This window comes from Staurois parvus, unplaced genomic scaffold (genome assembly GCF_062004578.1).
Source record: "Staurois parvus isolate SC_StPar_1 unplaced genomic scaffold, SC_StPar_1.0 ptg000678l, whole genome shotgun sequence".
In the NCBI taxonomy this organism is placed as follows: domain Eukaryota; kingdom Metazoa; phylum Chordata; class Amphibia; order Anura; family Ranidae; genus Staurois; species Staurois parvus.
In genome coordinates this window covers 807,691-831,340 of record NW_028318474.1, presented here as the reverse complement: position 1 = coordinate 831,340, position 23,650 = coordinate 807,691, and positions in this window count along the sequence as shown.

The following is a 23,650-nucleotide window of genomic DNA, read 5'->3' as shown; positions in this document are numbered from 1 at the left end:
ATCAGCCATTTCTGAATACCGACACTCTAACCATTTCCCCTCGAGAACAATTTTTTCACTTTTTTTTCTTTTTTACACACACTAAAAGCTGCATTTTTAGTTAGGAAATTACTTAAAACCCCCAGGACCCTCATTTATTTTCTAAAAGAAAAGAAGCCTTATAGAAAAAGAAACAGTCATTGCAATTTTATGCTGCAACATGTTTGTGCAACTATTTGTCAAATCTATATTTTCACGAAAAAATACACTAGAATGAATTTTATTGCACACAAACACTATTTAATCCCCATTTTTTTGTTTCTAATAAAAATTAGGTAGTGTAAAGTAAATAGACACCAAATATGTCATTCCTTAAAAGTGCATGCACCCGCAAAAGGTACCCTAATTATCAATATGCTTTCAATACTTTTATAGCTCATCAGTTTATAGTAAACCATAATTGAGGGTTTGGGCAGTGGGTGGTGATGTCAGTGGACCTTCATGTTCCCTTCATTCAGCGCCATGTTGTGGGGGTCATATAAGAGGACTACCCCCTGGGTAGGTTCTTCTGGGCTATGCCACCCTTGGTTGGGGTCACATGCCTTCCACATGGGGTAGCTTTACTGTGCCTTGCTCATCAATGCCCCGGGTAAGGTGAAGGCTGCTTTCAGGGATGACTCAAACTTAAGGTGGACCTCCCACTTAGAAATGACCATATGCAGTGTACGCTGAACCATAAATTGTACTCCAGTCAACGCTCTTCTCCCGGAGTCAAGGCACACTTTCACTTTAACTTGTTGCAGTTAGAAAGGACATGCTGAGCCTCATCCCACTCCACCTGTCCAGCATTACTCTGTTACCTTACTCCAAGTAGCAGAATGGAGTCCCGCCATGCACCTAGCAGAGACCTCGTGCATGCACTTCATTAAGTCTTCCTCTTCCATACCTAGTTACTAGGACCCAGATCTCTCCATAAAGAGGACCTGCCATGGACTATGCTGTCACAAGGGATGTTGTTCATCCCCTGTGATAGCAATAAAGTTGATAAAAAAAATTCAAGAGACACTGTGAAAAAAAAGTTTTACATAAAACAAATAATAAAAAAATGTAAAGCACCCCCATCCCCCATGCTTATGCACAAATGTGAACGCATGTGAACGCATACGTAAGTCTCACGCGTGCATGTCAACGGTGATCCCACTACACGTGAGATTTAGTCGCGAATGTCAGAGTGAGAGAAATAATTTTAGCTCAGACCTTCAGTGTAACTCTAAACTGGAAACCTGTAAAGGCATCTAAAGCGTTGCCTATGACGATTTTTAGGTATCATAGTTTGGTGCCATTCTATGGGTGTACACAATTTTAAAGCGTGATATGTTAGCTATCTCTTTACTTGACGTAACATCATCTTTTATATTTTACCAAAAATGGGTAATTATATTGTGCTTGAGTGCAATAAAATGAAAGTGTATGTTTTCCCACAAAAATTGCATTTGAAGAACCACTGTGCAAATTCTGTGTGACATAAAAAACTTGTAACATCCACCATTTTATTCTCTAAGGCCTCTGCTAAAATGTATTGTGTGTGTGTGTGTGTGTGTGTGTGTGTGTGTGTATATATATATATATATATATATATATATATAATGTTTTGGGGTTCCAAGTAATTTCCCAGCTAAGTGTAGAGTTTTACATAAATGCAAGAAGTGTCAGAATTGGCCTGGTGCTGAAGTGGTTAATGAGCACCGTAAACGATGAAAACAAAATTTCTAATTTGATATCATGCATTTGTGCACTCTATTCACCCTCTACACTGCTCTATGCCTTTATATCATTTTTTGATATTTTTTATTATTTCTAGAAAAAAAAAATTTTCTGACAGAAATTTTCTGAATGCATTTGTAGGTAAACTGTTTACCTTGCAAATTTCCCTGCACAAATCAATCAGACCTTATCTAATCAATGCTTGTTCACAGTAATCCTTTGTGTATTTAACATATATTTTATCACCATGATCAACAAAGACATGGACTATGGAAAACCAAAGGCATCAAGAATGACAAGAAATACAGGAAACTTTATATAAATGTCTTATTTAACCACTTACCCTCCAGAGGATTTACACCCTTTCCTGACCAGGCCATTTTTTATGATATGGCGCTGTGTTACTTTAACTGACAATTGCGTGGTCATGCAACGCTGCACCTAAATTAAATTTATGTCCTTTTCTTTCCACAAATGGATCTTTCTTTCGGTGGTATTTGATCGCCTCTGTGGTTTTTATTTTTTGCACTAAAAACAAAAAAAGACCGACAATTTTGAAAAAAAAAACCTATATTTTTGACTTTTTGCTATAAAACTTATCCAGTAAAATAATGTAAAAAATCAAATTTCATTATAAATTTAGGCCAAAATGTATTCTGCAATATGTCTTTACTAAATAAAATCCCAATACGTGTAAAGTAATTGGTTTATGTGAACGGCTGCGATCAGCAACTTATAGCGGAACTGCGGCAGGGATTCTGACACTCACATCCGAACTGACTAACTGCCACTGACATCCCAATGACACTAATGCAGTGATCAGTGTAAATAAAAAGCAGGGCAGGAAGGGGGTTAACATCTAGGGTGATCAAAATGTTAACTGTATGGTGTGTGTGATTAACTGTGTGCTGTGTTTTACTAGGGAGCAGGGGCAGACTGACAACTCATGGGGCCCCCAGGCAATAGGGGATCATGGGGCCCCTGTGTCCTTGCCCAAACTCAAAAAAGCCTATGAAAAAGGTACCAGGGGCATCTCATGGGGCCCCCTACTGACCCTGGGCCCTCAGGCAGTGCCCGAGTTTCCAAATGGTCAGTCCGCCCCTGATCATTAGTACACAGTTTTTCTTTCGAAAGCCGATCACAACAATTCGTGTAACAATATCTGAAGGGACAAGCGCAAAACTTTTTCTCCCACGATACCAGATCGTACGATTTTTATTTATTCAGTACAGTAGTTGTCCGAAAATACAATACAAATGCATGACATCACTTTCGAAATTCTTTTCTTTCATATGAGATTTTTCATATCTTTAGTAACCTTTTCAATTTCAGTGTGAGACTAGCAGGTGAAAAAAATGTACGACTGTTCTTCCAATATTTTTGTGTGTACGAGGCTTAAGGCTGGCCATACATGTGTAGATTTTTGGCCGAGAATATTAATTTCAACAATATTCATTTGATTTTCTAATTGTTAAGCTGGCCATACATGTATAGATTTTCATTTGAGAATTTTTGTTTCAAGAATATTCATTTGATTTTTTAATCACTAGTATTCCAAATTCGAGTTTAAAGCGGAGTTCCATTGAGGATAAAAAAAACTGTAGCTGCTGACTATTAAAAAACAGACACTCACTTGTCCCTCGATCCCGCAGTGTCCTCCCCATAGTACATTTCACCAGCCGCCCTGTGTTCCTGGCACCACCATCTTCAGTGTGGGCACCCTACTGTGACAACCTGCGACTTCACATTTGGGAGCTCACTGCGCATGCACGAGTAGGTCCTGACCTGTCACATGTCCGAGAAGACTATGGGGAGGGAGGACAACGTCTGCTTCCAATCGCCTAGGCAATCGCAGCAGAAGTGGGAGCGGGTACCTGTCAATTTCGGGTACCCCCCCCCCCATTCCTCAAAGGTGCCAATCTTTAATGGGGAGCAGGGGGACCAGTCCGTAAAGCAGAACTTCCCCTTTTGGGTGGAGTTCCACTTTAAATATGTTTTTGAATGTTTGTTCGATTTTGTTTTCGAGTTCGAATTTGCTTTCGATTTTGTTTTTGAATTCAACTTTATTTTCGATTGTCTTTTTGAATTTGAATTTGTTTTCAAAACTAATTTTGGCCAAATTTGTTTCGTTATTTTGGATTCATTTAAATTCGTTATTTTTATAATTCGGAATTTGGATACATCCGAATCTCCGAATAACGAAAAAATTTGTCCAAAATTCAATTCGGAACTAAACGAACCGCACATGTCTAATAGGTATCAAGAATGACAAGAAATACAGGTACCTTGTGGGAAACTATATCAAATGTCTTATTTAAAGCCCAACTTTAGCTAGAACTCTTCTTTATGTTTTGGATAGAGTGGAAAAAGGTTTTTACTGTCATCTGTGTCCCACTGGTAGGGATGAGGTTCAGGTTTACCACTTCCATGGGTACGGGGTGAATCCTGAGGATTTGAAATTTGTGGTCACGGCAAATGAATGTGCAGATTCAAACTAGGAGAGCTGTTGAAATGCAACATTCATGTATTTCGTGCAATAACAACATCGGTATTAAGTAGAGATATATTCTTCAACCAGTAGATGGCAGTGTTTCTAAATTTGTAGCTGCATCTATGGTAAAACTCGTTTCTCTAAATAAAAAGTTTCCTGTCTCCTGGTTGTAATGAAGCAAACAGAAAAGTACATGTGGATTGTGCACTTTCTGTTCTGTAGGGCTATATATAGGATTTCTAACAAGAACCATAATGTACTGTATATACTTTGAACTATTGCCATCAGGCTTGGAAGGACCAATAAGTTGGCTTTTGGATAAGCCAGCCCCCTCACTATAAAAGGGGGCTCAGTGATCAGAGTGTCATTGTATTAGAAGTGGCTGAAGGAAAAGCTAACAGACTGCATAGGGAAGGATTAGAGTCAGTTAGGGAACTGCACTCAACCCCAACTCAACCCCTTTGATGCCCTTTTTTTCATTATTATCTTTATTTTTATTTTGTAGTTGATTTAAAGCCAGAAATCACTTTTAGCTGGTGCCCCATCTATAGCAAACTTTTTTTGTTGCAAAACCCTTTTAAAAACATGGCAGCTTTTGCAAGAGTTGTATTTTAAGCCCAATACACACAATAAGAATATTGGACAAATGATCGTTGTCTTTTGTTTTTGGCATGCTAGTCTCATATTGAAAAATTGAAGAGGTTACTAAAGATGCAAAAATTCCTGTACGACAGAAATAAAATTCAGAAGTGATGTAATGTACATTATATTGCCAAAAGTATTGGAACACCCCTCTAAATCATTGGATTCAGGTTTTCTAATCACCTCCATGGCCACAGATGTATAAAATCAAGCACCTAGGCATGCAGACTGCTTCTAAAAACATTTGTGAAAGAATGGATCGCTCTCAGGAGCTCAGTAAATTCAAGCGTGGTCCCGTGATAGGTTGCCACCTGTGCAATAAGTCCATCCGTGAAATTTCCTTGCTGCTATATATTCCACAGTCAACTGTTAGTGGTATTATAACAAAATGGAAGCAACTGGGAACAACAGCAACTCAGCCACCAAGTGGTAGGCCATGTAAAATGACAGAGCGGGCTCAGCGCATGCTGAAGTGCACAGTGCGCAGAAGTCTCCAACTGTCTACAGAGTCAATAGCTAAAGACCTCCAAACTTAGTGTGGCCTTCAGATTAGCACAACAACAGTGAGTAGAGAGCTTCATGGAATGGGTTTCCATGGCCGAGCAACTGCATCCAAGCCTTACATCACCAAGTGCAATGCAAAGCGTTGGATGCAGAGGTGTAAAGCACACCGCCACTGGACTCTACAGCAGTGGAGACGTGTTCTCTGGAGTGATGAATCACGCTTCTCTGTCTGGCAATCTGATGGATGTGTCTGGGTTTGGCAGTTGCCAGGAGAACGGTACTTGCCTGACTGAATTGTGCCAAGTATAAAGTTTGGTGGAGGGGGGAGGTTATGGTGTGGGGTTGTTTTTCAGGGGTTGGGCTTGGCCCCTTAGTTCTAGTGAAGGGAACTCTTAAGGTGTCAGCATACCAAGACATTTTGGACAATTTCATGCTTTCAACTTTGTGGGAACAGTTTGGAGATGGCCCCTTCCTGTTACAACATGACTGCACACCAGTGCACAAAGCAAGATCCATAAAGACACGGAGGAGCCAGGAGTGGCCATTATTATATTTATGTGATTGTCATAGAGAACTTTTAAGCACTTGAGCACAAGTACACAAGGTCATGGTTGGTCGGGATTATTTGTTAGAATGTAGATGCCAAGGGAAAGAATTGGGAGAATTTCGAAAAAGGAGTCTGCATATGCAAGGTAATGAAGAAGATAGACTTGAGACGTTAAGTGGTACAAGAGAGAATATACCTCTCGGCATTTGTGATGGAAATATGAGAAAGGTGCAAATATAAGGTGTAAGGAAAATACACAGACAAGTTAAAATGCAGGAGTGGTTAATAAAGGGTTTTTTTGTACTCTCTGATAGTGCTTTTATTTTACCACTACTATTACTTCTTACTATTACTTCTTACTGGCACTTGACATCTATAAATGCAAAAATTTAGAAATTGAATTGAATAGCATTGTGAAACACTTTTGGAAAGATAAATAGTGCATTTTATATACAACTATATAGATCAGACCAAAATGAGGGACAAATGAGGAGTAAAGAGGGACAGAGGGACTTCCAATTGAGGGACAATCCCTCAAAATTAGGGACAGTTGGGAACTATGTGATACCACAGTGGCCAGGGCAGCCGCCCCTCCTGTTCACCCCTTGTCCTAACCCTGGAGATGACAGATCAATTTAAAGTGCTTTAACTGCTTCCCATCCACTCTATAGCAGAAATACTGCTACAGGACAACACGGGTGCGCAAAATATACAGTCATGGCCGAAATTGTTGGCACCCTTGATATTTCTCCAGGAAATCATGTATTTCTCACGAAACGTATTGCATTAACACATGTTTTGCTATACACATGTTTATTCCCTTTGTGTGTATTGGGACAAAACAAAAAAAGGGAGGAAAGAAAGCAAATTCGACATAATGTCACACAAACCTCCAAAAATGGGCTGGACAAAAGTATTGGCACCCTTTCACAACTGCGGATAAATAAGAATGTTACAAGCATGTGATGCTCCTGTAAACTCACCTGGGGCAAGTAACAGGTGTGGGCAATATAGAAATCACACCTGAAAGCAGATAAAAAGGAGAGACGTTCACTTAACCTTTGCATTGTGTGTCTGTCTGTGCCACACTAAGCATGGACAACAGAAAGAGGAGACGAGAACTGTCTGAGGACCTGAGAACCAAAATTGTGGCAAAATATCAACAATCTCAAGGTTACAAGTCCATCTCCAGAGAACTAGATTTGCCTTTGTCCACAGTGCGCAACATTATCAAGAAGTTTGCAACCCATGGCACTGTAGCTAATCTCCCTGGTCGTGGACGGATGAGGAAAATTGATGAAAGATTGCAACGCAGAATAGTCCGGATGGTGGATAAGCAGCCCCAAACATGTTCCAAAGACATTCAAGCTGTCCTGCAGGCTCAGGGAGCATCAGTGTCAGCGCGAACTATCCGTCGACATTTAAATGAAATGAAACGCTATGGCAGGAGACCCAGGAGGACCCCACTGCTGACACAGAGACATAAAAAAGCAAGACTACAGTTTGCCAAAATGTACTTGAGTAAGCCAAAAGCCTTCTGGGAAAACGTCTTGTGGACAGATGAGACCAAGATAGAGCTTTTCGGTAAAGCACATCATTCTACTGTTTACCGAAAACGGAATGAGGCCTACAAAGAACAAAACACAGTACCTACGGTAAAATATGGTGGAGGTTCAATGATGTTTTGGGGTTGTTTTGCTGCCTCTGGCACTGGGTGCCTTGACTGTGTGCAAGGCATCATGAAATCTGAGGATTACCAAAGGATTTTGGGTCGCACTGTAGGGCCCAGTGTCAGAAAGCTGGGTTTGCGTCCAAGATCCTGGGTCTTCCAGCAGGACAATGACCCCAAACATACGTCAAAAAGCACTCAGAAATGGATGGCAAAGAAGCGCTGGAGAGTTCTGAAGTGGCCAGCAATGAGCCCAGATCTAAATCCCATTGAACACCTGTGGAGAGATCTTAAAATTGCTGTTGGGAAAAGGTGTCCTTCCAATAAGAGAGACCTGGAGCTGTTTGCAAAGGAAGAGTGGTCCAAAATTCCGGGTGAGAGGTGTCAGAAGCTTATTGATGGTTATAGGAAGCGACTGATTTCAGTTATGTTTTCCAAAGGGTGTGCAACCAAATATTAAGTTAAGGGTGCCAATACTTTTGTCCAGCCCATTTTTGGGGTTTTGTGTGACATTATGTCATATTTGCTTTTCTGCCTCTGTTTTATATTTGTTCCAATACATACAAAGGGAATAAACATGTGTATAGCAAAACATGTGTTAATGCAATACCTTTTTTGTGTGAAATACTTGATTTTCAGGAAAAATATCAAGGGTGCCAACAATTTCGGCCATGACTGTATATATACGTGATTTTGCATTTCCGGGTAGGTGTGCATGAGCCACGTATGCGCACTACCCGTGCCACCTTTCGCAGTCGCGGCTATCAATCACCGGGTCCTGGACAGTGATTATTCCCCTGGTGATTTCCAACGATCTCTGACGGCGATTACTAACAGTTCTCCTCTCTGTCAGCTCGGGCACACTGCTGTGGATGGCTGAGCACAGCACAGCCATCCAAAGCAGCATGCTTACTGTGAAGCACACTGACACAGCCCCCTAGTAAAACACTCCTGGCACACAGTTAACCCTTTGATCACCTCTCATGTTAACTCCTTCCTACCCAGTGCCATTAGTACATTGTCAGTGCTCTTTTAGCAGTGACACCAAGTCAGTTCCCCCCAGTGTCAGAATATCTGCCGCTATACATTGCTGATCGCCACCATTACTAGTAACAATTTAAAAAAAAATCCCAGCATATATACCGCCATTTGTAAACGCTATAACTTTCACGTAAACCAATTAATTTATATGTATTGGGATTTTTGTTAGCAAAGAAATGTAGCAGAATGCATTTTGACCTAAATTTATGACGAAATTTGATTTTTTAAATTTTTTTTTACTGGACATGTTTAATAGCAAAAAGTCAAAAATATTGTTTTTTTCACAGAATTGTTGGTCTTTTTTTTTTATTGCGCAAAAAGTAAAAAAAAGCAAAGGCAATCAAATACCACCAAAAGAAAGCTCGATTTGTGGGAAAAAAGGATGCAAATGTCATTTGGGTGCAGTGGTGCATGACTGCGCAATTGTCAGTTAAAATAATTCAGCGTCATAACCCAAAAAATGGCTTGGTCAGGAAGGGGGGTACATTTTCAGGAGGTCAAGTAAAGACTCCAGGAAAATGTAAAAAAATTCCCCTAATTCAGGTATGCATTCACTAAAAATCACTAAATGTATAAGTAGTATTTAAAAATACAAGGATGAAGGATCTAAGGTAGACATAAAATAAAGTTTATACTTAGATTGGAGACTGGAAGAATAGAGACATCAGTGTAAGGCCTCATTCCAGTCTATGGTGACCTGCTGCACAGTTGTGGTAAGCTGATTTCAGCTGGAGGATGTAAACAGCAGAAGAGGCTTTGGCTGTCATAAAGAGGGGTGATGGTTTCTAGGTTCAATTCGATTAGAGGGTTGCACTAAAATACATTTGTACTTTAAAATGTACATATAGCCAAAACATGTTTTAGGTTTTGGATGAAGCAGGGTGGGGTTACAACCCCAGCAAGTTTTCATAACTGTATGTGCTCACTTTCTTTATTGTGGTGCGACTTAATTCTGTGGATCACAAGAAAACTATGGTACATGTAACCTAAATCGCTTATGAGGAATATACTGTAGCTGTCTCCACGTGGAAGAAAACAAGGTGGTGAGTGCATGACCTGGCGCACAGAATCGTAAAATATCTAGTTTTCTAGTGTTTAATAAATACTACTTTTTATTGACTTTGCTGTTCAATAAATACTACTTTTTAATGGCTTAGAGCGTTCAATAAATACTACTTATTAATGACTTCCAGTGTTCAATAAATACTACTTTTTATTGACTTTGCTGTACTTTTTAATGGCTTCCAGCGTTCAATAAATACTACTTATTAATGACTTCCAGTGTTCAATAAGTACTGTTTTTTTATTGACTTTGGTGTTCAATAAATACTACTTTTTAATGGCTTCCAGTGTTCAATAAATACTACTTTTTAATGACTTCCAGTGTTCAATAAATACTACTTTTTAATCTGCTTCTGGTGTTCAATAAATACCACATTCTATCAACTTCTGGTGTTCAATATATGTTACTTCTAATTGACTTTTAGTATTTAATAACTATTTTCTATTGACTTTTGGTGCTCAGTAAAATGCTACTTTTTTTATCAAGCTTCAACTGTTCAATAAGTAGAACTTTTGATCAGCTTCTGGTGTTCAATATATACTACTGTTTATTGACCTCTGATGTTTAATAGTACTTTTTATTGGCATCTGGTGTTCAATATACAGTATAGTGCTTTTTAACACCTGCTGGTGTTCAATGAATGCTACTTTTTATCAGCTTCTGGTGTTCAATTATATAGTACTTTTTATTGACTTCTGGTGTTCCAAAAATACTACTTTATATCAGATACATCCTGCTTCATCAGTAGTTATACAGAAAAGTTATTCTCTGCACCAGCTAAAACACTTGCTAAATGGGCACTCCTGCAAAACAAGATCCTTTGTCTTTTATCCTCTTCCAAGACTATATAGTATTTTGGCTTTATATACAGTTTATGTTTCCACCATGTATTGTCTGTGAGGAGGTTGTTATAATGTAACACTGTCCAGGCAATCCCTGCCCAGATACGTAGAGAGTAAAACTGCACGGAGGTGGAAGCTCAGATTCTCTAATACAATGAAGCCAGCTACTTGGTAACAACCAAGGCAATAAGTCTTTATTGGCTACATACCAGAATACGGCAGTAACAAGCTGATGCATTTTGGCCGAAGCCTTACGCATAGCATGCTATGACCAAGGCCACGGCCTAAACACAATAGAATAGTAGAGAAAATCTCTGGAAGATTAATTAGGCAGCTTTTTTGAGCCTCCCCTGCGTCTCTTCCCCTTATTTTTCTAAAAACTCTGTATTTATTACTGTAGTTCAGTGCTATAGCGAGGGTTTTTGGAGAGTTGCCCACTGCTCTCACACAAAAGCAGAGGCCAGGGTCTCCAATTTTCAGTACTTTCCCCTGCACACTGCTACAATCAAAAGCGCTCTTGTTCTTTGAGTAGCACCACTGATTTGAGCAATGTACAGGGACGAAGGGGAAATGGGCCACCGGAGACACAGACTGCTGCTTTTGTATGAGATAACAATCCCAAACAATTCTTCTGGCAGTTATGGCGTCAATCTTTCTTGGTCTACCTGACCTTGGCTAGGTATCTAAAGATCCCTAAACTTTCCACTTCGTAATAAGTGATTTAACAGTACTGATTGGCATATTCAAGGCTTTGGACATCTTTTTATGTCCTTTTCCATCTTTATAAAGTTCCATTACCTTGTTACGCAGGACTTTTGACAGTTCTTTTCTTATCCCCATGGCTCAGTATCTAGCCTAGTCAGTGCTTCCACGTTAGAGCTAACAAACTCATTGACTATTTATACACTGACCCTAATTGCAATTTAAAAAGCCACAGATCTGGCACATTAACCTCTAATTGGCATTTTAACCCGTGTGTGTCACCTTGTGTGTCTGTACCAAGGCCAAACATTCCAGGGTATGTAAACTTTTGATCCGGGCCATTTGGGTGATTTCTGTTATCATTATGATTTAAAAAGGAGCCAAACAACCATTTGATAATAAATGGCTTCATATGATCACCATGCTTCAATAAAAGAGTATTTTTTGGCATGATCAGTCATCTTTTCAATATCAATGCCAAAATTTCACAATTTATGCCAGGGTATGCAAACTTTTGAGCACAACTGTATGTAACATAGAGATAGCACCGGTGCAATATCAATGGGGTATAGATGCAGAATAAGTAAAGCACAGGTGTAGTATTGATGTGGCATGCTTAATGTCTTGACTCCAATGACAGTGTGCTAACAGTGATAACAGTGTGAATGAGTAGTGATGAGCCCTCTCACCAGTCCCTGTGATGCAGCTGCAAGCTTTTGCAGTAAAGTGGGACGCCCCACTCTCTCTCTGGGATGCCTTCAGAGTCCAGTCTCAGAGTCAGTCTCAGGGAGCGTAAGAAGACATTTGCCCACTCAATGAAGTTGAAGGAGAAGCGGTTTAACCTTAAACTGCGTAAGGGGTTATATAGTGTCAGAGCAGTACGGATGTAGTACTCCCACAATTGGTGGTGTTAGCGAGCAGTGTCAATAATATTAAAATCTCTAAGATGGAAATCTTAACGAACACAATATACAGAGATATGGGAAATGGTTTTGACAAAACACACCCACTCCCACACAGGTGAAACTAGATAGATTGGTGTCTTTATTCAACCTTATCAACTACTGTATGTAACTATGTTACTATTCAGCTGCAGGAAGTGGAGGGTGAGAGGATCTCCCTGCAGTAATGATGCAGTGTAATCACTGTGGTCTGTGTTGTGCATCAAGGGCATCTCTCTCCTACTGGGCCTCTGCTTTGCCTTTCAGCAGTCAGACAGCTGCTTCAGATGTGTACTTCCCAAATCCCATGGCGTAAAGTTTCCCGGGCAGTTTGGTAAAAGCCATCTCACCAATCCCCTTGCTCCACAGTGCCTCTTGGAAACTGTAGTGTAAAGAGTCCATTTGCCCCATTGTGTGGCTGCCGTCTCGAACTATAACTCCCATGGTTCTCAGCACTCTACATTGAACTCTATGGACTGGCTTGGCTAAGGCTCTCCCTCTGCTGGCTGGGGGAATAGTGCAGCATAACACCAGTATCACAGTAGAGAGTGGAACAACAAAAGACATTGTCTCCTTCTCCGGGTGGTTATAGCCAAGCACCTGGCTACACAAAGCTTTTAAAAACCACTCTGAGGTATATTTTCCTATTTGTAATCATCCAAAAGAAGCTGATTAAACTGGCTAACAGTAACAGACCATATGCTGCCAAGTTAAGGAAATGTGAAAAAAAAATGAATTTGTCCTTCTGAGGGACTTTGCTATTAATAAAACCCAAAGGTCCAGTCCACGACCACTTCTGTTAGAGGTCTGTTTTTTCTCTTGAGAATGCACTGTGTACTGCACAGTAGACACCTGCACAAGACTCATTAACTTACTCTGACACATTTCAACCCTTACACCTTGTACCTTCATTATTCATTTTCACATCCAGATACACATCAAAGGGTAGTTAGGGTTTTGCTGCCCTCTACTGTCTGTAAATGTAAGTGCCTGTACTTCTTACTGTCAGAGTTATTTATGTACATCACTTCCTGTCCCTGCTAGCTGGAGTTGCTGCTGTTGTATTTTCACCCAAATCAGAAGAGACTATTATACACCACTAGGGAGGGACTAATAGACACAGAATAGGTAGGCTGACTTTGAGTTCCAGTGCTACCGCTGAATGCCTGCTTCTCCTCTCTCCTGCCGGCATTCAGCAGCTGCAAGAGAGAAATTGGTGGATTGGTTCCTCTTTATGTCATTCCTCCTATCCATCTTCTCTCTGCAGCTCAGGGCCCTCGTCCTCTCTCCTGGTCCCCTTGTGCTCTCTCCAGGCCCCTATGTACTCTCTCCTAGATCCCCCTCCTCCCTCACAGCACTGCTGGGTTCCTCCCTCCCCTGTCTCACCAGCCTTTGCTGGTGATCTGTCAGGATGGAGAGCACAGAAGGGGCCCTTAAATATGTAATTTAATGGCCCCTTCCTTATCTAAATGGGCACTCAGTGATCGATATCAATTACTGACTTTGTCCATTCATAACTGAGCCATAGTAAATTGTGTTTACTATACTTCAGTTTATCCATTTTACAGAAATCTCTGTGTAGAGCTATTCCTGTCCATTCATTCTGTGCTGCTGAGACTGCAGAGATGGAATTGAGGGCTGTGTCCCTGACCCCTTTTCTCTGTCTCTAAAGTGAGATGTCAGGGGTCTGTCTGGACCTCTGATATCTCACCAAAGCCTCCAACGATGCTCCTAAAAAAATTGTAAAAAAAATAATAAAAAATAAAACTGTAAATAAAAATAAAATGGTAAATATATATATATATATATATATATATATATATATATATACAAAAAACTACTGACACCAGTGGCGGAACTACCAGGGTCGCAAAGGCAGGCCCTGGAGTTCCACCACTGGGCTCCAAGGGAAGGGCCTTCAGGCTGTAATTTGTAGCAGGCAGGCATACTGATATAACACTTTTCAAACCATATAAGAATTGAGAGGCTGACTTGGTGCACTAAGCTCCATCTACAAGAAAATTCCAGTTTTTCTAGAACTGGATAAACTTCAAACACCCCCCCCAACATTTTATACATATTTCTTTTCAGGAGTTTTCAGGAAGGAAGGTCATATGATGTGCAGGGTCTTCTTTGGATCTGCTTTCAGGCGTCCCTGATGCAAAGAGTGTTGCTGATGTGATAAAGTCAGTGCTGTTGACTGAATCATTGTACTGAGTGCAGGATGCCAGGATGATGTATCCCTCAGACCTACATTGCCCTGCACTGACATGAAGTTTGAATGATGATGGGCATCATTCAAACTGGAAGAGGATTGGTACTGGATCACAAAGAAGGTGATTCTGTGGGGGACAGCACCAGGGAGAAGGTGAGTATTACAGCAAGAACTGCGTTTTTTTTTTAACGATTGCTGGGCAATTTTTTTCATTTAAATTTAGAAATGGAAATGTCAACGATCCCTGTTTAATGCCCTTTAAAAAAGTGGAATTGAACTTGTATCCTGAATATTCTAGTTAGAACTTCACTAAATAGTAATGCTTACCCTGAGAAGTATTTTCTGAACTGGTTTACACATTCCTATTAAACCAGCATCCTATGTAAACACGCCAAATGCGAATCTTCAGACTTTGGAGACGATATTCTCAGATTCACTATGAGAACATTCCAGTAATAGAATATGATGATTTCTAGTCCCCAGGAGGATTGTTTTTTTAATCCTGGGAGAAGAGAAGACTGATAGCTCACATTAACCCCTTTTATCTTTTACTAGAAGGAAAATGTGCAGTGCGCTACAGGGAACGACGACTGAGCCTATCTCAAGGGGATTCTAACAAGCATGAAGGACAGCGGCATATCCTCCATATGGAGCAACACAGAAATCTATGGGGACCTGTAAAAGAGTTTAAGGGTCACGTCATACTGAAAACAAAATAATCTAAGAGACAAATTAAAGTGGGGCAAGATAACAAGGCAGCACTGAGTATCATTTAAAACAGAAATCTGAACAAACAACTTTCAATATCCTTGAAATACTCTATATACAGTACACTAGTTAGAAGATTATGGACACCTGACCACCACAGCTACATGAGTTTGTTAGATATTCAGCTACAAAATCATTGGCTAAAACAGCCTCACTCTTCCAGAAAAGCTTTCTAGAATGCCATTTGTGAAGATGCTGATTTAGAAAACTTGGCTTTTTTCATTTTAATGATCTTTCTTGGATTTAGGAGGGAACAAGCTCTAGCGAGGGGCTTTCTTCTCGGATACCATTCTATCATCTCACAGTCTGGTCGCACTAATTGATGATGCCTTCCCCCTTCCTTTTGCTTTATTTATACCTTTTTATTTACTTTGCTTCTGATTACCTAAAAATGGTCGATTATTATGCCTTTAAAAGTTTCTGGTTTTGAGAGAGAGCCTTGTAATGGGTGATGTCTCCTAATCCCGTTTATTGGAAAACTTGACAAAATATTGTTGATTCAGTGTCGTACTGTCCACTGTGTATACGTTTTGCCCTTTCTTCTAGTAAACAAAGTGAAAAAAAATTTGGCTTGCAATTGGTATTCCATTTCCTTCCACTGGTGTTCAGTGTCGTTAAAGTCAGGGCTCTGAGCAGGCCACTCAATTTCTTCACACCAAACTCAACAAACCATCCCTGAAATTCATAAAGAGTGCCAAGTGTGGAAGAGCATTGAGAGTGAAGTGTCCATATGGATACTCTGACCAAATACATTGGTGCTCCCTCCTTGATGCTGAAGCTGTCACTCAGACAGAAGTGGTGGGGGAGTCCTGTACCTGGAGGGGTGGCAAACGAAGGGCATTTACCAATACTAGTTCCCCATCAGTTTCACTCCTCTTGTAATTGACAGCAGGCAGTGGGTGGATCCTTAGCCAATAGACAGCCTGCTATTGGCTAAAGAATCCACCCATGGCCAGTAGTAAATTACAAGATGAGTGTGGACCTGTTAGGGAATAGTGATAGGGTCTCAGCTTCCTTATCAGGTTCTGCCCACTGCATTGGTTGTTAGGAGACTGTTGTCTGTGAAGCCGACAGTTAATCCAACATTTCATATTCCTGATGAATATATTCCTGATGTACAGCCAGCTGTACCATGTACTTGTATTAAAAAGTATCCGGTTCTCTTTGTATTGCTTCTTTTGTGTGAAATACCTGATGATCCTGCCAGTACCCTGCTTTACTATTTCAAACTGACCATGCTAGGCATAGAAACACATCCTTCACAGTGTGGTCAGTTTTCTGGCTGTGGGAGAACAGTCCGCCTGTCATCCAATTGCCAAGACTTATGCTGACACAGCCCTCTGTCAGTCACCGGGAAGATCAATGTACTGCTGTTTCTCCACCCCCACCTCTTTAAGCCCCTTTTGCACCTGAGAACATAGGTCACATGATTATATATATATATATATATATATATATACAGTGGGGATCAAAAGTTTGGGCACCCCAGCTAAAAATTTGTATTAATGTGCATAAAGAAGCCAAGGAAAGATGGAAAAATCTCCAAAAGGCATCAAATTACAGATTAGACATTCTTATAATATGTCAACAAAAGTTAGATTTTATTTCCATCATTTACACTTTCAAAATAACAGAAAACAAAAAAATGGCGTCTGCAAAAGTTTGGGCACCCTGCAGAATTTATAACATGCACTGCCCCCTTTGCCAAGCTGAGACCTGCCAGTGTCATGGATTGTTCTCAATCATCGTCTGGGAAGACCAGGTGATGTCAATCTCAAAGGTTTTAAATGCCCAGACTCATCTGACCTTGCCCCAACAATCAGCACCATGGGTTCTTCTAAGCAGTTGTCTAGAAAACTGAAACTGAAAATAGTTGACGCTCACAAAGCTGGAGAAGGCTATAGGAAAATAGCAAAGCGTTTTCAGATGTCAACATCCTCTGTTTGGAATGTAATTAAGAAATGGCAGTCATCAGGAACAGTGGAAGTTAAAGCAAGATCTGGAAGACCAAGAAAAACATCAGACAGAACAGCTCGCAGGATTGTGAGAAAAACAATTCAAAACCCACGTTTGACTGCATGATCCCTCCAGAAAGATCTGGCAGATACTGGAGTTGTGGTACACTATTCCACTATAAAGAGATACTTGTACAAATATGGTCTTCATGGAAGAGTCATCAGAAGAAAACCTCTTCTACGTCCTCACCACAAAAATCATCGTTTGAACTTTGCAAATGAACATAGAGACAAGCCTGATGCATTTTGGAAACAAGTTCTGTGGACCGATGAGGTTAAATTGAACTTTTTGGCCGGAATGAGCAAAGGTACGTTTGGAGAAGAAGGGGCACAGAATTGAATGAAAAGAACCTCTGTCCAACTGTTAAGCATGGGGTTGGATCAATCATGCTTTGGGGTTGTGTTGCAGCCAGTGGCACAGGGAACATCTCACGAGTAGAAGGAAAAATGGATTCACAAAATTTCAGTAAATTTTGGATGGTAACTTGATGCCATCTTTGAAAAAGCTGAAGTTAAAGAGAGGATGGCTTCTACAAATGGATAATGATCCTAAACACACCTCGAAATCCACGCGGGATTACATCAAGAGGCGTAAACTGAAGGTTTTGCCATGGCCTTCACAATCTCCTGACCTCAACATAATTGAAAATCTATGGATAGACCTTAAAAGAGCAGTGCGTGACAGACAGCCCAGAAATCTCACAGAACTGGAAGACTTTTGTAAGGAAGAATGGGCAAAGATACCTCAAACAAGAATTGAAAGACTCTTGGCTGGCTACAAAAAGCGTTTACAAGCTGTGATACTTGCCAAAGGGGGCAGTACAAGATATTAACTCTGCAGGGTGCCAAAACTTTTGCAGACGCCATTTTTTTGTTTTCTGTTATTTTGAAAGTGTAAATGATGGAAATAAAATCGAACTTTTGTTGACATATTATAAGAATGTCTAATCTGTAATTTGATGCCTTTTGGAGATTTTTCCATCTTTCCTTGGCTTCTTTATGCACATTAATACAAATTTTTAGCTGGGGTGCCCAAACTTTAGATCCCCACTGTATATATATATATATACAAACAGATGTTCTGCCTTTCATTTTTATTTAAAACTGAATAGATTGTTTTACAAGGTGGGGGTTCACATATACAGTCAGGTCCATAAATATTGGGACATCGACACAATTCTAACATTTTTGGCTCTATACACCACCACAATGGATTTGAAATGAAACGAACAAGATGTGCTTTAACTGCAGACTGTCAGCTTTAATTTGGGGGTATTTACATCCAAATCAGGTGAACGGTGTAGGAATTACAACAGTTTGCATATGTGCCTCCCACTTGTTAAGGAACCAAAAGTAATGGGACAGAATAATAATCATAAATCAAACTTTCACTTTTTAATACTTGGTTGCAAATCCTTTGCAGTCAATTACAGCCTGAAATCTGGAATGCATAGACATCACCAGACGCTGGGTTTCATCCCTGGTGATGCTCTGCCAGGCCTCTACTGCAACTTTCTTCAGTTCCTGCTTGTTCTTGGGGAATTTTCCCTTCAGTTTTGTCTTCAGCAAGTGAAATGCCTGCTCAATCAGATTCAGGTCAGGTGATTGACTTGGCCATTGCATAACATTCCACTTCTTTCCCTTAAAAAACTCTTTGGTTGCTTTTGCAGTATGCTTTGGGTCATTGTCCATCTGCACTGTGAAGCGGCATCCAATGAGTTCTGAAGTATTTGGCTGAATATGAGCAGATAATATTGCCCGAAACACTTCAGAATTCATCCGGCTGCTTTTTTCAGCAGTCACATCATCAATAAATACAAGAGAACCAGTTCCATTGGCAGCCATATATGCCCACGCCATGACACTACCACCACCATGCTTCACTGATGAGATGGTATGCTTAGGATCATGAGCAGTTCCTTTCCTTCTCCATACTCTTCTCTTCCCATCACTCTGGTACAAGTTGATCTTGCTCTCATCTGTCCATAGAATGTTGTTCCAGAACTGTGAAGGCTTTTTTAGATGTCGTTTGGCAAACTCTAATCTGGCCTTCCTGTTTTTGAGGCTCACCAATGGTTTCCATCTTGTGGTGAACCCTCTGTATTCACTCTGGTGAAGTCTTCTCTTGATTGTTGACTTTGACACACATACACCTACCTCCTGGAGAGTGTTCTTGATCTGGCTAACTGTTGTGAAGGGTGTTTTCTTCACCAGGGAAAGAATTCTTCGGTCATCCACCACAGTTGTTTTCCGTAGTCTTCCGGGTCTTTTGGTGTTGCTGAGCTCACCGGTGCATTCCTTCTTTTTAAGAATATTCCAAACAGTTGTTTTGGCCACGCCTAATGTTTTTTCTATCTCTCTGATGGGTTTGTTTTGTTTTTTCAGCCTAATGATGGCTTGCTTCACTGATAGTGACAGCTCTTTGGATCTCATCTTGAGAGTTGACAGCAACAGGTTTTAAATGCAAATAGCACACTTGAAATGAACTCTGGACCTTTTATCTGCTCATTGTAATTGGGATAATGAGGGAATAACACACACCTGGCCATGGAACAGCTGAGAAGTCAATTGTCCCATTACTTTTGAGCCCTTAATAAGTGGGAGGCACATATGCAAACTGTTGTAATTCCTACACTGTTCACCTGATTTGAATGTAAATACCCTCAAATTAAAGCTGACAATCTGCAATTAAAGCACATCTTGTTCGTTTCATTTCAAATCCATTGTGGTGGTGTATAGAGCCAAAAATGTTAGACTCGTGTCGATGTCCCAATATTTATGGACCTGACTGTACTTTAAAGCGCTCTTTCAATGAAGTTGGCTCCTATCCATCCTGCCCCTTCTGCTGCTCAAACCTGGAGGAGCAGGCAGCCTCCCAATGACATCACAGGGGAACATGAACCCAATAGTGGCTACTGAGAAGAGGATCTCTACAGAACAATCCTGGATCTACTGTGTGGGTGAGTATCTGAACTGTGGCTATCCTAGCATCAGGAAAACAGGGAAATAATAGAGAGGCAGGGGAAAGTTCCTCTCCAAGAACCAGTGACATACATGGATCGGAATTCAGCTGGTTAAGCAGGAACCAGTCACATTTCAATCCATGTATGGCCACTGTGGTTGAAAAGAAGTCAATCTACTGATCAAACTCTGTTCAACCACACTAGTGAATAAAAGCTGCTGGATCAGCCCCGGCAATAGGCTACAGTGCTGATCCGTGCTACACTGTGGACAGGGACAGGCCCTCTGTATATCAAATAAGAGTAGGTTTTGATGACCTCCAGTTTCATTAGCTACGAACTGGAGGTAATTATTTTTTAATTTGGTGCATTAATAGCTCCACTTTGTAAAATCGGTGCTATTAAGAACTTCCTGAACACATATTGGTAAAGCTATCAAAATGGGTGGTAGAGATCTTTGAATTTGGTGCAGGCCATTTTAAAGGGCCATAGTGCCAAAAAACAGTTCTTCTTTATTGAATTCCTCCTCACCCCTATGTCTTTATGGAGCTGGCTTTATGTATAGGGGCACAGTCATTCTGGAACAGATAATGGCCTTCCCCAAAATGTTGCCACAAAGTTGGAAAGGTACAACTGTACAGCGGTAGCAAATACAGTACTCCACTTAAAATGGCTAAACAAGGTGTATCCTGAAATCCTGAATTAATATATTTACCTGCCAGGATAATTGTAATTTTGTTCAGTCACTTTAGCGATTCACACACCCATAAATGTTTATATTCGATTTGATAGAATAATATCCATTTTATTTAGCTACTTTCCTAATTCCAGTAAATGTGGAAAATAATTTTACTTGTGTATAGTGAACTCTTTTCAGCTGATCCCCAGGAGGATTCTATTGAAAGCTTGACATTGTTATTGCTAAACTTAATTTATTCATCTAAACTGCAATAAAGCAGAATTAAAGCCTAGGGAAAAACCTCTACCCTAAGGTTTAAAATGACAAATATATCAGGATCTTTTTTTCATACTTCTAAATACTTGCACCCATGCTGTGATGTGTAGACATGCAGAGCTTAGAGAATAGACTGTACTGCAGTACGCATTAGGAGCAGGAATCTTGAGTGACAAGGCTGCTCCTGCCTAGATAAACATAATAACGGCCAGGAAACATGAATTTTCAAATGTAGAATCCACATTTCTATGATGATTTACTTGATTTAACTATCAGGACATCAAAATTCACAAGAAAAATGACACAATTACAACCCACTTGGTGAGGATGTGTTCAACGATTGAGTTTATGTGAAATGTTCATGTTCAAGTGTTTGCATAGACAAAATCCTTTTTTTTTGTTTGGATACAGCAGAAATAGATTAAAGTGATTCTAAAGGGTTTTTTTTTGGTGTAAAATAACAACCATGTCTATACTTGCCTGCTATGTGCAGTGGGTTTGCACAGGGCAGCCTGGATCTCCTCTTCTAGGGTCAGCCGCAGGCTCTCCTGGCTCCTCCTGTCTGTTGGGTACCCCCAAAGCAAACAGCTTGCTATGGGGGAACCCAATGCTTCGTGTGTCCATTCACATATGGAGCCACAGCTTGGCCCTGCCCCCTTCTGTCTTCATTGGCTGACTGGCTGTATTTGACAGCAGCTTGCTGTCACAGTAAATGAGGAGGCAGAGACCCGGGACATCCGAGGCTGTCATTCACATCGCTGAATCGCAATGAGCTCCGGTAAGTATTGAGGGGGTGGGGGAGCTGCTGCACACAGAAGGTTTTTACCTTCATGCATAGAATGCATGAAGGTAAAAAACCTTCAGCCTTTACAACCACTGTAAAGCCCCTGTAAAATGTGTATTGCTCTTTGTGTCCTACTGGAGAGATACGCCTTCTCTATTTGTCCTCTTGACCACTCTCACCCAATTGATACCAGTTGTCACCAGAGCAATATGGGAAGGGAAATCTTAAAATTTACTAGAGAAAAAAAGTACAGGCAAAGGTTTTACTACATGAATTAAAAGACTGCAGTTGGTGCAGCAGTGTGAAGCTGGCCAGCAGAAAGACAATTTTCATCAACAAGGCTAGGCCCAAATTTATTAGAGACAAAGTGCGGAGGCTGGGGCTTTATTGCAAGAATTAAGATACTGCAAAGGATTAGGCAATGGTGAATCTGAGAAATAAATTGTGCAATGATTTGCACTTTCTTCTTATAATCAAAGCAGTGGTATCTGGGTCTTTGCCTGCAGAGAAGTCCAGCTTGGAGGGTTTGCTGCCGTGTGGGCAGCGCTGTCATGTACTTGCTCTTCATTAGGTGGGTGACCTGAGGGCCCGGATGCTGAAGCTACAGAGAGCTGACTGAGGGCTGTCATCTGAAGATCTAGTCTGGTATCACTGGAGGAAGGTGTCACATGGATGTTGGAAGGAGGCAACCAATTTTCCCTGGACATATATGGGTACATGCTGCTGTGAGAGATCTCTGAAACTTTGGGGCTGCTGCCACCCCTCCTGTGCTAAAGAGTCAGCCATTTGTGTAAAAGGGGAAATCAGCTGGGGTCCCGAAGAGTTCAGTCTGTATAGTTCTATGTGAAGGGACTCTGCTCTAGTTGCTCCAAAGAAGAAGCTTGTTTTTAACTGCTTCTACTGCAAATCCAAGTCTACAGTTTACTATTGCCAGGACCGCTGCTTCAGCTTTACAGAAAGGAATATACTGTCCTCAATGTGTACATGTAGTAGTTCTCTTTTTGGAGTATCCCACTCAATTCCCTATCCCGGTTACTCCAAAAATAAAAACAACAAAAAGAACATCCCCTAGACTTATTGAGCCAAAGAGTGGCTGTGATCGTGTGCCTGGCTGCAGGGCAATCTACTGGGAAAAGAACCTGGGCAAATTTCCAGCAGATCCCTCAGGGGTAGCTATAAGAATAGATATTTAGTGACAAGTGTAACTAGGATGGAGGAAGATTTTTCCTGAAAAAAAATAATCAGCACATTATACTACATTATATTAAATGTAAGTTATGTGCCTTGTGCTTATATTCATGTTTTCAATTTTAATTTAACTTAAGCTTTAAAGACAAAGATCTGCCATCAAAATTCAAAAACAGTTTCCCAACTAACTCTATTCTCTCCTTATGCAAGTTTAGCAGTTTTCTCTGCAACAGCTTCCAATTCACTGAACTATGGCTGCTCTGTGCCCCTCAGTTTATAGTGAGGGTGTTGGTGTACCCAAAAGACCCAATAGTGGCCCTTCTAAGCCTGCTGGACAAAGTTCATAGGCTTTATGTGCATTATAGTTTTGAAAAAAATTTCCAGTGTGAATCTGCACAAAAATCCTTAATTAAAAAAAAAATGTCTACAAATATCCTTTCCGACAACATAATAAAATAAATACAATTCTAATAAAGTATCTGAAACCTTTGATGCCCAAAGTTTTTCCATACATGGGCAGACATTTTAATAAGTTTGACAGAGTTTTGTGGAAAACTCAATGGCCTGCCAGCAAGCAATT